At 37.9% G+C, this 14697-nt stretch overlaps 1 pseudogene; it reads left to right on the forward strand.

Annotated features, from left to right (window-relative positions):
* Nucleotides 1–4485: 4485 nt before the first annotated feature.
* Nucleotides 4486–13604, forward strand: LOC132298767 (agmatine hydroxycinnamoyltransferase 1-like; annotated as a pseudogene).
* Nucleotides 13605–14697: the final 1093 nt, after the last annotated feature.

A 14697-nucleotide genomic window follows, 5' to 3' on the forward strand; every position in this document is an offset into this window, starting at 1 on the left:
TAGCTGGAAACTTGGCCAACCCCACTAACCTCTTCCTCCTCTTCAAACTCTGCTCTGACCACGGCATCCTTGGCCGCTAAAAAATTAGCTCCTTCTCGGCTTCGTCTCTGTCCCCGTCAAAGAACTCCTCGCCGGCACCCACCACCACTTCCTTTCTCTCATCTCAAAACTCAACCCCGCGACTGGTCAAACCTCTGCCGACCTCCTTCATCAACTACCACCTCTGGCTTGCCACCAAACGACCCCCCTCGCGTCCACCACCCCTCTATCTCTCTCGTCTCCAAATTCCGGAGGTCCACAATACAAATCCCAAATTCCAAATTCCAAATTCTTGAGATCATCCACCGAACCCGCATCAGAAAACTGAAATCCCCAAACCTAATTTCAGAGGGACTAATTTCAAAGGGACTTATTTTAGAAAGGGTAGAATAGGAATAGAAAAGGGCAAAATAGGATTTTTAAATTTATTTTATGTTAATTTTGACCAAAAAGTGATTTATTTGCACCTTTTAAAAATTTTATGAATTAAAATGTACATTTTTAAAAAATAGGAACTATTTTTGCACTAACCCTGTCAGGGTTTTTTTTTGCACTTAACCTTATATAATTAATTTAATAACTCTAATGCCCATATAAGCATGAAAGTACTCTAATGCCCTTATTGTCACTACTACACCCAAACACCAATTGTTACACCCAAACAAACCCTTATGCCCCATCAGTCTATACACATTACACACATATATATATTTAATGTTGTTCATCCTCTTCACGCTTCTGAATGGAAATATATATATATATATATATATATATATATATATATATATTTAAAATATTATACAAGAACATGAGCTTCAAATTGCTTCCGGAAACAATTGTCAATATTATCGCTTCGGTTTCAAATCCATGATAGTTGTTGACCACTTTCCTGAAGAAAAAAACATTGTTTGAGAAAATGCTTCACGATTGGGGATTTTTCTTTTTCTCTCTTTTAGGGGATTAGTTGAAAATAACCAATAGTTTAATAGTTTACATATAATGTAGGCGTATGTAACAGGTGAGCGCTTATCATTTACTTAAAAGATCAAGTTAGCTATTTTTTGGACATTGATATCTCCTAAAGTTTGAAAAGTTAACAAAGGCACCCCTGTAGCCACTTGCCACATATGACACATGAGGAATTGACAAACTTGCCCTTTGACCGTTTAGTGGACCTTTCAACTTTACAACTTCATGAATTGGACCAATCTACCCCTCATTAACATTTGATGCAAAAATGTTGAAGTGTTGAGTTAGAGGAAAATTTTGCATAATAGTGAATAAAAAATTCATTTGAAAACAAAATGAAGCAAATGAAAATGTTTGAAAAGTAGACTCACGGAAGTATAAAACTGAAAATTTTGGTGACGATCTGATGTCCAAAAGGCTGTCAAATAAATAAATTAAAACTTTGATTTCAAAAAGTGGAAAATTCCAGACAGCAACTATTGTCAAATTTTTATAAAAATATATTTTTAGCCAAAAATTATGAAATTTTTCAAAGCAAACATTTTGTAAAAATTTCATAACAATCGGAATATTACAATACCTTGGAGAAATTAATGAATTTCAGCACAATAAATTGATGTCATTTTATTGCTCATATTAACTTAAAGGTAATTTCGACATTTTAACATGTCGGATGTTTTACAACAAAATTGATTTTAATATTAAGGAGTAATTTCGTCTTTTCAAACCATATAAGACTTTAATTGGATAACAATTCTAACAGGAAATGTCTTTATCCAAAAAATAGCCAACTTATATATCGGTGTCCATATAACACACCTCAAAAGGTGTCATTGTAGTTTGCCCTATATATATATATATATATTATTTGCACTTTTATAACTAGTAAATATATATATAGATTATCCACTTCGGATATAGCCCAGCAGTTTGCTTGCTGGACTTTGGTGCTTTGCATACCAAGTTCTGAGATTCGAGTCTTGCTGGGTGTTCTTTATGGGTAACCTCCGCTGCCCCTGCACTGACTTACCCATCGACTTACCCGATCTGGGTAGAGAGACGTTCTTCCCGATCTTCAGGAATTAGTCGGATTGTTGAGGAGCCCTCGGGTTCGTGGCTTCCCAATACCAGAGATTAACTAAAAAATATTTATGTATACAGATTAAAATAAGGTTTAATTCAGTTAGACCCCCTGTGGTTTGTCGAATCTTCAAGGAGACCCCCTCACATTTGCAAAAATTCAGTCACACCCCTTACTTTTTCTGACACACATCACTCTCCCCTAAGATGTTTATAGTAGATGCGGATGATTTGATAAATTTACACCTATTCGCAATTATAAGAATGATTGTTTGTTTTTTTTTTTTTTTTTAAATGATACATCCTTCTAATTTCGAATAAACAGAGTGGGTGTTAAGTGAGTGAGGATGTGAGCTCCATCACATGGCATCATCCTAACATTTTGTGGTGGGTCCTACCACTACAACAAATGAAAGCAATTGTTACAGAAAAAAGTGTCACTAAGTAATGCACAATATTTTATCATTACAAAATTCTAGTTACAAAAATATATCGGCACTGTCACAAAAAGCTGGGTCGCGAGTTCTATATTGTGACATTTAATCAATTAACAACTAATGAATCAATGATAAAATTGGTTAAGAGGTCATTATCAATATGATTTCTCCCGAGGCATTTTCTCTACCCCTTCTTACCCTGAAAAAGCAGGGTCACCTTACGTCCTTAAACCGTTAACCATCTTTCGGCTAACCTAGCCTCCTCCGTCCCTCGGGACCAACAAGGGGTAGTATAGGAATATTCACCTGTTGTCCATCGACTACGTCACTAATGCTTGTTAATTGTGACACATAAATACTATTAAAAAAAATTATACTTTTAGTAACGTTTTTAATTCCATCACAATTAAGGGATCCATTTGTGACATTTTTGTGTAAGTGTCATTTATAATTTTATCCATGACAGCAAAATTTCGTTACCCATAATGTACTACTTGTGACCATCAGGCACAATGACAAGAATGTTAGGAACAGAATGGGTGTTTTGTGAACCTCACCACATGATATCATCTTAACATGCCCATAATCACATTAAACACACACATTTTTAAAAGTGAAGTGAAACAATTTGGCAACACATTCTTCATGCATAATCAGACCTCTAAATTTGTTCATTTCATTAGTTTGTTAGACCATTTCAATAATGTCATTAGTTGGGATAAACACAATCGACAGCACTATCAAATAATATGCTCTGGTAACACCACAAGTCAATATATGGTAGGACTCGTTCTTTATTTTTTTTATTAATCGGGGTACTCGGAACTTTGTCCCAACTAATCTACAAAACCGTGCAAAACGACCCCAATCGTTCTTTTTATTTTGTTGCATCAAAAGGCTTATTTTTATTTGTTTTATTTTTTATGTTGTCTTTATTCTTAGTCACATTAATTCTCCCGTGTTTATAAAAAAATTAGAGAGAGAATGAGAAAAATATCTTGCTATTCCTCAGGCAATACTCATCTCCTCTTGTCCCCTTCACATTTATGGAGAGAAAATGTATCTGTCATTTATTTCTCCTTTCATTTAAGGGGATTAGGATCAATCTCCCGGGTTATGTTGACCACTCTTGCTCTTGAGAAAGATGGTCAAGAATAATCGATAGATACTTGGTGAATTAGTTTAATTCAGACTCTAGTTTAATCCAGATTCTCGATTGAGAAAACGGTTCCACAAGTGTGAATTAATAAATTACAAAGAAATTTAAACACTAGTTTTTATGAATTAGGTCACCAAGTGTCAAATGGTCCAGGTCCAAGTCCACATAATAAATTCTCCTTCCTCGGGTTGGCAAGAAAATTATCGATGTCAAGTTATGATTCATTCATGTATTGTATAGCTATCGTGTCCTTATTGGTGAGAAATTTCCCTCTACCAGTACCTTAAAATATTAATTATACATTATGCCCTTGAAAGCTTGCTGATTTTTAATAACACAACAATCTAATTTTTAATTTTTTTAAAAAAAACTAATCCTCCTTTCTATTCGGGAATTCAAGCATGTATAATCATCTTTTTATGGCCACTCAAGTCAATTAATCTTTCCATTAACATTAATTATGGAGCAATAATAATGACAATATCCTATTTATACATGGAAAGCTGTTTTAGCCCTTCCATTAACGTTAATAATGATAATATCCTGATTACGGATAGGTGTCAAGCACTTAGACTTAATTATTATTGGATTAGTAAATTTTAATACTCTCTCAGTCTCATGAAAAGGGTTGTGATGTACATATTCCAGATTTATTTATTTTTCCCGTTAACTTTTGTGTCATAAAAGATGGACAATTAAATTGAGTCAGAGGGGAGGGAGTATATAAACCCATCCCAATGCCTTCCCCAAACTTATCAAATACACCTTTCATTTTCTTCTCCACACATATTAGCCTTAACCATGAAGGTCCAAAAAGAGAGCTCAAGAATCATTAAGCCATCTTACCAATCCACAATATCTCCTCCAACCACAGACTACATTCCTCTTAGCATCTTCGATACGGTCACTTTTAAGTCCCATGTCGCCATTATTTATGCCTATCGCGCACCACCTCTGCTAAATGCAACCATTGAGATGGGGCTTTAAAAGGTGTTATCAGTCTATATAAAGATAATGGGTTGGTAGGTTTGGAGGTGATAAAGGTGATCATGTCATTCTTCTTAATGATGAAGGTGTAAGGTTTGTGGAGGCATCGGTTGATAGCACTCTCGATCAATCCATGCCCTTTAAGCCTTCCGAATCTTTGCTTAACCTTCACCCTAGCTTGAAAGGGGTGGAGGAGTTGCTGCAAGTTCAGCTCACGAGGTTTGCTTGTGGCTCATTGGTGGTTGGCTTCACCACCCACCATTTTGTTGTTGATGGCCATTCGGTCAGCAATTTCTTGGTTGCTTAGGGCCAAGTTTGCCGTGGACTCGACATTAATCCACTCCCCTTCCATGACCGCACCATTTTCTCCCTCGGAGACCCTCCTCATTTCGAGCTTGAGCATAGAGGAGTGGAGTTCATGAGCAAGAAACTCAAAAAGGATTATCGTTATCAACTAGTTAATGATAATGACATTGTGGTGCACAAAGCTCATTTTACATTGGAGTTGCTTGGCAAGCTCAAAGACAAGGCTTCTTCACTGAACAATACAAACATATAGCACTTTTGAGAGCTTGATTGCTCATTTATGGAGGGCAATCACAAAGGCTCGTGCTTTGAGAGGCTGCTCAATCCTCAAGTACCCAATGACCACTTTGGTAATTTAGTGCTCTGGGCTTTCCCAAGTGCTAGGGTGAAGGACCTTTTGAATGAGCCATTGCCGTATGCTGCCGAGCTCATCCACTAGGCCGTCGCATAGGGGAACAATAACTACTTCCGATCTTTTATAGACTTTGCAAGTTACAAGGTGGAAGAGGAAATCATAATAATAGTAAGTGCCCGTGTACATGAAGCAATTTTAGAAACATAGGAATGTCACCATGCTCAAACCACCAAACCACCTGAAACCACCCCTTCCACCCCACTCTAACTCACAGGAAACCACCATTGTCTCATTTCCCTCCACCCTCTTCCCACCTCCCAGCTCCACTCCCTAATAGGATCTCTTCAAAAAAACCTCCTACTTACCCACTAAAACCCCCCTTAGCCTCATCAAAGCTTGGACCAAGGATCACACAAACTGAACTCCCATATGAAGCTTAAGCAATAGTTAGGGAGCAGAATTTGGACACACCATCACCATCTTTCCCACTCACAAATCTCCTCAAACCTAAAGCCCCTTCCATCACTAGGTTAACTAAATCAAAAGTCTTATCTGTGCTCCAGCAAGACAAAATCCTCAACCCCTCAAACAAAGCCATTGATGACATTGTTTACCTTCCAGAGGGCATTGATGCCTCTATTATGGATGCCTCTAAGTTTGAACTCATTGAGGAAGTGGCAAAGCTGAAGGAGAAAATTAAGAGCTTGGAGGTGGAACTGTGTACTTTAAACTCTAAGTTATCTCGGTTCACTTCACTATCCAAAGACATGGCCGATCTTAGAGGTTTCTTCATTATATGAGATGCTGTACTTGGTTTTACGCCATCACCAGAGATTATTGTTGATGATCAGATAGAGGACCAAGCACCACAAGAGCATAATCACTGCCCTGCGAATCATACTATGGTATGACCAATAGCTCAATCTCTCACAACATAGAGAAAGCACCTCCACCACCCTCCTCCGCCATAACCATCCAATCAACAACCTTGGAGTTGATGAACCACCAAATTTAAATTTGAAGTTGGCACTCACTTCTTATCCAACAGGTAATCCTTCTGACTATTGCATTTTTAATTTGAAGCTAGTTGACCTTACCACCTACCTAACCACTAAAGCTATCCCTACTTCTCCAAAAACCATACCTCTCTCTGAGCCTATTGACCTTGACCCTATACATCAAACCACGCACACTAAACCAGGTAACCACCTTCCTCACAAACCAACCAAGCATCACAACTCTTTCCTAAACCCTAACCATGGGCCCTCTATTCCAACTAAACTCCAAATGACCTCTGGTCCCCCTTCATCATGGGCATCTGTTGTTAGTACTCATCCATTGAACCCCGCACCTGTGTTGGACCCCAACGCTAACCCCCCATCATCCAAACTTTAACTCCACCTCGTCAACCTTGAGGGTTCAACTGATTACATTGCTCCCCACCTGAAATTGAATATGTTGGTCTCATGAATTTAAAAGCTAATCTTTTTGGTTACTTTATCCACAAATATCTCCCCTTTGGCATGGTTAAAGACATTGCTAATGAATTGTGGCCTGATAGAGGCCTCCTCAAAGTGACCAGCTCTAAAAAAGGTATCTTTGAATTCCATTTCTCAACCAAAGATCCATGTAACCTCATTCTAGCGGATGGTCCTTGGTTCTTTGCTATAAACCTTTAATCCTAAACCATTGGGAGCTAGGGTTTCAGAAAAGGTTGCACTCAACCTTACCTGTGTGGATCAAACTATTTGGATTATCTCTCCGTCTCTAGTTAGCCTCAGGTTTCAGCTATATCACAAGTAGCATTGGTCACCCCCTTTTCACTGACTTAATCACTCAAAACAAACACAAAACAAGGTTTGCCAAGATTTGTGTCAATGTCAAGGCCTCAGCTGATTTTCCAACTACTCTTTTGATTCACATGAACTCAGGCAAAACTGCCAATGTCAGAGTGGAATATCTTAATTACCCACCAATCTGCAACACCTGTAAAATGTTTGGTCACACTAATAAGACTTGTCATCAACCTACGCACCTGAAAAGAACTCTTCAACCATCCTCTAAATGGAAAATTGTTCCCTTCAAGACCCATTCCAACAGGAATAAGGCGGCACTATCCACACCCACTAATCCTTCTCCACCTCCACCTGCATCTTGTCAAGAAACTCCTCTCACTATAATTCCTCACCCAAGTTAAAATGTCATCACACACTACTTCAAACAAAATGATAGTTTCACCATTGATCTAAGTCCTTACAAACCAACTCAAATAGTACCTGAAACCCCTTGTGATACAACCTTAGCTACATCTCCACCCAAACTTGACCATCCCACAACATCACATCTTATCCACCACTCTGATCCTGAAACTTCAAACCTTTCTGAAACTGAATCAACCACTAGCTTTCCAGCTGACCTATGCAAGCATAGGAACAAAGGTAAATCCAAAGTAAAGAAGGGGTCGTCCAAAAGTGCTCTTGCATCTCAAAGAGGGAATTTATTCCCAAGTGGCAGCTTCCTCAATACCATCAAATGGTATCAATAGCTATCTGGAATATAAGGGCCTCAATCGTCCCTTAAAACAGAGTGAAGTGAAACATCTTCTCAAAGAAAACAAAGTGGATATTATATCCATTATTGAGACCAAAGTTCAGCCAACCAATGTTGATTCAATTCACAAATTCATTGCAAGTTCATGGGAAATTGCCTATAATTGCAATCATTCACAATTAGGGAGAATTTGGATTCTCTGGAACCTTAACTCAGTTAAGCTTCAAGTCCTCCATTGCTCTAGGCAAGTAATTCACTGCCATGCCACCATCCTTTGTTGTAGAACAACATTCTACATATCTTTTGTTTAGGCAGCTAATGACCCTATTGAGAGGTTATCCCTATGGAGTGACATTGAGAACCATGCATCTACCTTAACCTCATCACCTTGGATTCTGGGAGGTGATTTCAACATAATCAAATCATCTTTTAAGAACCATGGGGGCTCTAGTAAAACTGCTAAGCCAATGATTGACTTCAGAAGTTGCCTTCACAAGTCAAACCTTGAAGACCTCAACTTTTCTAGAATATTTCATTCATGGTCCAACAAAAGTCCTGAGGTGGCCAACATCTCCAAGAAGCTTGATAGGGTTCTAATTAATGATCTTTGGAATCAAACCTTCCCTATGTCACATTGCCACTTCCACAGTCCTGGGATTTCAAATCACAGTCCAATGGTTATTACCCTTGGAAATCCACAACCTCACAAGAAAATTCCTTTTAAATTCTTCAATTGTTGGAGCAATAATGATGACTTTCTACCCTTAGTGCAATCCATTTGGGACTCTCAGGTGGTAGGTTATACTATGTTCCAAGTTGTTTCAAAACTCAAGAAACTGAAGCTATTTCTGCGGATGAAGTTTGCATCCAATTTCAGTTCAATCAAAGAAGAGGTCCATACTGCTAAGTCCCTCCTTACAGACTGCCAACTTACTTTAGATTCAATGTCCAATGATTCCAACCTCAGATGTAAAGAAAAACAACTTCTCTCATCCTACATTAATCTCAGAACCAATGAAGAGCAAACCTATAGGCAAAAATCAAGGATCTAATGGCTGAAGGATGGAGACCAGAACACTGCTTATTTTTACAAATCTATTGCATCTAGATGCAACAGGAACAAAATCACAACGATCAAGGATGCTAATGGTTCTCTACTGGAAATAGAAGCTGATATCAAAAAGGTATTGGTTGCTCATTTCCATTCTGCCTTAGGGATGAATCCCCATCCCTACCCAGGTATTGATTCACTTTTTCCCTTCATATAAATTGCTGTTCCACCACATTTTTTCACTTCATTGTGCTCTATCCCATCTAATAAAGAGATTCAAAACTACATGCTATCACTAATCAGTGATAAATCACCCGGTCCTGATGGCTACAATGCTTACTTTTTCAAGAAAGCATGGCCAATTATAGGCAGTGATGTCACCAAGGCAATAAAAGATTTCTTTGTGAATGGCAAATTACTTAAACAAATTAACTCCACATACATTACACTTGTGCCAAAATCATTCAACCCCTCAACCCCTAATAACTTTAGACCAATATCTTATTGTAATACCATTTACAAGTGCATATCCAAGCTCCTAGCCAACAAGATTAAACCAATCCTACCCCACATCATTGGTCCATCTCAAGCTGCCTTAATCCAAGGTAGGCAAATTGATGACAACATCCTTCTTGCCTAAGAGCTTCTCAATGGTTACCACAAACAAACCAACTCTCCTAAATGTGCACTCAAGATTGATTTAAGGAAAGCTTTTGATATTGTCTTTTGGGAATTCCTTATGGACTCACTCAAACTTTTTGGATTCCCCTATACCTTTTTGCAATGGATTCACACTTGCTTATCAACACCATCCTTTTCTATCTCCATTAATGGGGAACTCAATGGCAACTTCAAGAGTATCAAGGGCCTAAGACAAGGAGACCCCCTCTCACTATTCCTTTTTGTCATAGTCATGTAAGTCTTTTCCCTCATTGTCAATAAATTCACAAAGGAAAGACCATTCAAGCACCATTAGAGATGCAAAAAACTGAACCTTACCCACTTAATCTTTACAGATAACCTCATGCTTTTTTCACATGGTAGTATCCAATCTCTTCAAACCATCAAGCACTGCCTAGAAACATTTTCCTCTATCTCTGGCCTACAAATTAACTATGGGAAAAGCAACATTTTCCTTACTAGCACTCCTCCTAATTTAGAGGCAGACATCCTTGATCTATTTGGTTTCCAGAAGGGTGATCTGCCAATAAAATACCTTGGTGTCCCTCTTATAACTACCATGCTGAAGGCCATTGATTGCAGGGTTTTGATTGATAAAATTACCACTATAATTAGCCACTGGACAAGCAAAAATCTTTCTTTCGCTGGTAGACTCCAACTGATCAAGGCTGTGCTTTTCTCAACACAGATGTATTGGAGCTCAAAATTTGTTCTTCCAATGAGCATCATTCATGAATTAGAGGGCATTTTTAGATCCTTTTTATGGACTAGCCCAGCTCTTAAAAAGATTAGTGGTAAGGTTAATTGGGAGAAGTGTTGTCTTCCTAAGAGGTTGGGAGGTCTCAGGCTGCCTAACCTAGCTACTTGGAATGAAACAGCCATCATGAAACAGTTTTGGAGAATTAACAGTTCAAAAGAAATACTTTGGGTACAATGGATTGAAACCTACTTACTTAAAGGAAGAAGTATTTGGGAGGTGAAGATACCTAGGCACCTCAGAGAGAAAATCAAGCGTCTTTTCAAACTGCAAATTGGTGATGGAAAAATCATGAATTTTTGGTTTGATAATTGGTGCCATCTTGGTCCCCTCCACCTCCTTGTTTCCCCTCAACAAATAAATAATCAGGTCAGGACAGCAAGACAAAGCTATGCTCATTCATCAAAGCTTCCACATGGTCTTTCCCAAGTGCAATAATTGAGTTGCTTCTTCAGTTGCGGTGCTTTTCATCCCTTCCAATCCCAAACCATCACAAAAAAGACAAATTCATCTAGATTCCTTCCCCCTCAGGCAGCTTCTCAATTGCCTCAACTCTGAAACACCAATTTCACCATTTACCCTCCCTACCTTGGATAAATTTGATATGGTCCAAACCTTTAATCCCAATGCATAGCTTTACTCTTTGGGTAGCCATTCAGAATAAACTTCCAACACTAAATAGGAGATGCACTGCCCCATATTAATGCCACATTATGCCCTCTCTGTTCCAAGGAATCAGAATCCCATGATCATTTATTCTTCAAGTGTACCTTTTCCAAACCCTTATGGACATTTATTCAAATGCGTTGTGGGTTCTACATCCTCCCTCCCACCTAGAATGAGTTGATAACTTGGGTATTTCACCACTGGAACGGCAACCACGGTGTCTGCAGTAAATCCATCTCCAAAATGTGTCTTGCTTCTCTGGTTTACAACATTTGGATTGAACGTAACCGTCGGATCTTCAAGAAGAAAGCCATGTCTGCCAATTCAATTCTTCATTTGACATTGCAATCAGTAAGATCCAAACTTCTCTCTTCCAATTTCGTGATCACTACCATCCCTCACAGAGCTGCAGATGAATGTGAGTTACATGATTCCATAATCTGGCCACTAAGAAAGCCACCGGACGTCACTACATACAGACAACCGTCGTCAAATGTTGGAGCCACTCTCCATGTTCACCGGATGTGAGGACTTCAGTAACAATATGTAATTGTTTGATTCCTTAAGTTTTGTTGGCCTTTTAGCCTTGTAGGCCTTTGGGCTATGTCTGGGCCCTCTTCGTTGCTTAGCTCTTGGCTAACTATCCTTTGGGCTGTGTATGGACCTTTGTTATTTTATATAAATTGACTTGAATTTCACTAAAAAAAAAAAAATGGTGTGGAAGAGAAAGACCTCAATCCCACTGTAAACATGAATTCGTCTGTGCTGTGTCCTAACTTGGAGGTTGATAGCTGGCTGCGTTTTCCTTTCTATGACCTAGATTTCGGAGGAGGATGCCCTTTCATTTTCATGCCATCATATTTTCCCATAGAAGGCATGATGTTTATTATACCCTCCTTCACTGGTGACGGAAGCATAGATGCTTTCTGATAAGCGCCGAATATTACATATTCAAGCGTCTTTTCTTGCATTAGTTAAGTCCATTATTAGAGGGTAATGTACAATTTTAATTCAGTTGTGTATTTCTTTCTGATTTCAGGTTTTTTTCCCACAAATGATCAAAGAAGCGGTTTTGACAACTTTCCGTTGAAATACGTGCGCCGTGTCGGGGAGTCATCTTTTGGACTTGACTTCTTCTGTTGCCGTTTTGTGAAGTCATGACTGAGTGTTCGTCGTGGAAGTGCGTCCACGGTCCGCGTGTGAAGAAGGCTTGCAAGAAGCCTTGCTAATATAGCAGAGGCAAGCTCCCGCGGGTGCCCGCCGAACCCCTCATCTCTCTCCCATTTCGCGGGGCCTTGCTGAGCCCCCGCGACCCGCCGCGGGCGCCCGCCAAACACTCCAGTCCCTCGCAAGCCACCGCGGGTGCCCACCAGAGCCCCGCAGGCGCCCGCCGACCTGCTGCAGGTAGCTCAACTGCCCTTGAATTTCAGCATTTTTGTCTCCTTATCTTCATTTTGTGTGGCTTAGCTTGATGTAGAGGGGGGAGCTCGGGATTTAGGGGGTATGGTGAGTAGGTTTTGATTAGAATAAAGAAGAGGCACTCATCTCATATCTCATATCTCAAGTTTTGGGGAGGCAAAGGGCTAGAGAGAAAAAGGAGTGTTCTTGAGTTTAGGGTGTGAAAATGGAGAGTGGTTTTTCCTCTTCTTCTTCATACTTTGTAATTATGGGTAACTAACTCCCTATTTAGGGAGGTGATGAAGCTCCATATTGTAAGCATTGCTCTATTTTGATTTATATTTGGGGATTAATGTATATGTGTGATTTTTTCATGAACTAGAGCAATTTATGTTATGTAAAGAACTCCAATGCTTATAAATGATCATTTTGGGTTAATCATCTTGTTTTAGATTATTTTTCTCTCATGATTATATTGCTACATTTTCATAGTGACAATGGGGATGAGTTCATGGAAGTGTTTTTATTGGCATGATATTTAGGAATTTTGATAATCTATTGCTCAGGGCTTTCTTTTAATAGATTCTTCTTGATTTCTATTTCATATGCTCCTAGTATGAGATTAAGGGCTTGATGATCTATGGCTTGGTGATCATGTCTAAGGTTGCACCCTAGTCTAGGTGACCAAAACGTATAGTGCTTTGATAGGTTATTCTTGCCTATTGATTTTATATTTTTCTTGAAGGAAATATAGCTACTTTATGTTGTTATAATCTTTGGTCATTTATATATGTTACTTCCCCAAAGTAAATCATGCCATAGCATGCTTAGTGATAGGTAGTGAATTCACCTCCCTAACTCCCATTTCTTATTGTTTTTATCTAGTACTCCCTTGCATTCTCAATTTATACACATTTTAATTCCTATTTTTAGTGACAATCCAACAAATCCTCTATAAACCCCTTTATCATTCTAAAAGATGATTCTAGTTACTTAGGTTGTCATAAACTAGCAGTCCCAGTGGTTCGACTTACTCGACCAATAACCCTATTTTACAATGATTTGTGCTATTGCAAAGGTTGATGTATAATTAACAACCGATCACTTTCATTCCTCTTTTCAGGGACAATTTGTCTTCCTTCAAAGATATTTGTTACTCTCTAGACTAGAATATATATATATATATATATATATATATATATATATATATATATATATATATTTATAATCTCAATTAAGTTCTCTTTATGTGTGCATAAATATATTTTGTCACCTTGTATGCTTAGGCCTTATCAGCTTCCCTCTTCCCGGTATCCCAGTCTTCTAAGTGATCGTTGGATTGTGTAATACAAAGTTTATTGTATGTCTCTGCTACTAGTAGTATAAAGGGCATCTTACTAGCTTGTAACAACTCTTTTAAGGGTTGAATTTCATATGGTATTATATAGTGTTTTGTTTTGTTTCTTTTTCCCTTCCCCCCCCCCCCCTCTACCCTAAAAAAAAGTTGAGCATTATCAAAATTTATCCGACTTTTAAAACTAAATGCCAACATTTTTTTTTAATATTGTAAATGTTTCTAAATTTTAAGAAATTTATTTCATGAACTTTAATTATGTGGATTATATGTTGTGAAGTTTTGAATGTTGAAAGGTCTGATATAGAATGGGACTCAAGAAACTTTTGAAGAATCAAAGTTAAGTTGACTTGTTAATTAATTCCTCCATCTCAAATTAAATGTCTACATTTTTATTTTTGGCCGTCTCAAAATCAATATCCTATTTGAAAAATCAAAGTACATTTTTTTATAATATTACTAATTTCATCTTCTTATATTGAATTCATAAAAAGTAAACCATCACATCATGTGGACCAACTATGGACATATTTATTAATTCATTCACTATTAATACAATAAAAAAAAATATTAAATTTTAGATTTTGAAAAAAGGACATTTTATTTGAGACAGAGGGAGTAAAATATATAAATGCTCCTATTTAATTAGACAGTAGAACTCCAGAAAATTGCCTAATGGCAAAAACTTCCACATCACATTTGGATGGTTGGAAGTTTAAAGTTTCTCATGGTCAGTACCCCAAGACAATTTTTTTTTTTTTTTGTAATTGTCCAATACATGTGGGATAAAGGGGTTACTATTGTTAACCCAAAAAAACAAAAAATAAACACTAAGCATGAGGTTAGTTAATCATGTTTATGTTTTAGAAGTTTTTGTACTCCAAATATATCGGGGTTACTGTTGTGGT

Source organism: Cornus florida, unplaced genomic scaffold, assembly GCF_030987335.1.
Source record: "Cornus florida cultivar Cherokee Brave unplaced genomic scaffold, ASM3098733v1 CherokeeBrave_3.0.0_Hap2_Chr03, whole genome shotgun sequence".
NCBI classification, from domain to species: Eukaryota; Viridiplantae; Streptophyta; class Magnoliopsida; order Cornales; family Cornaceae; genus Cornus; species Cornus florida.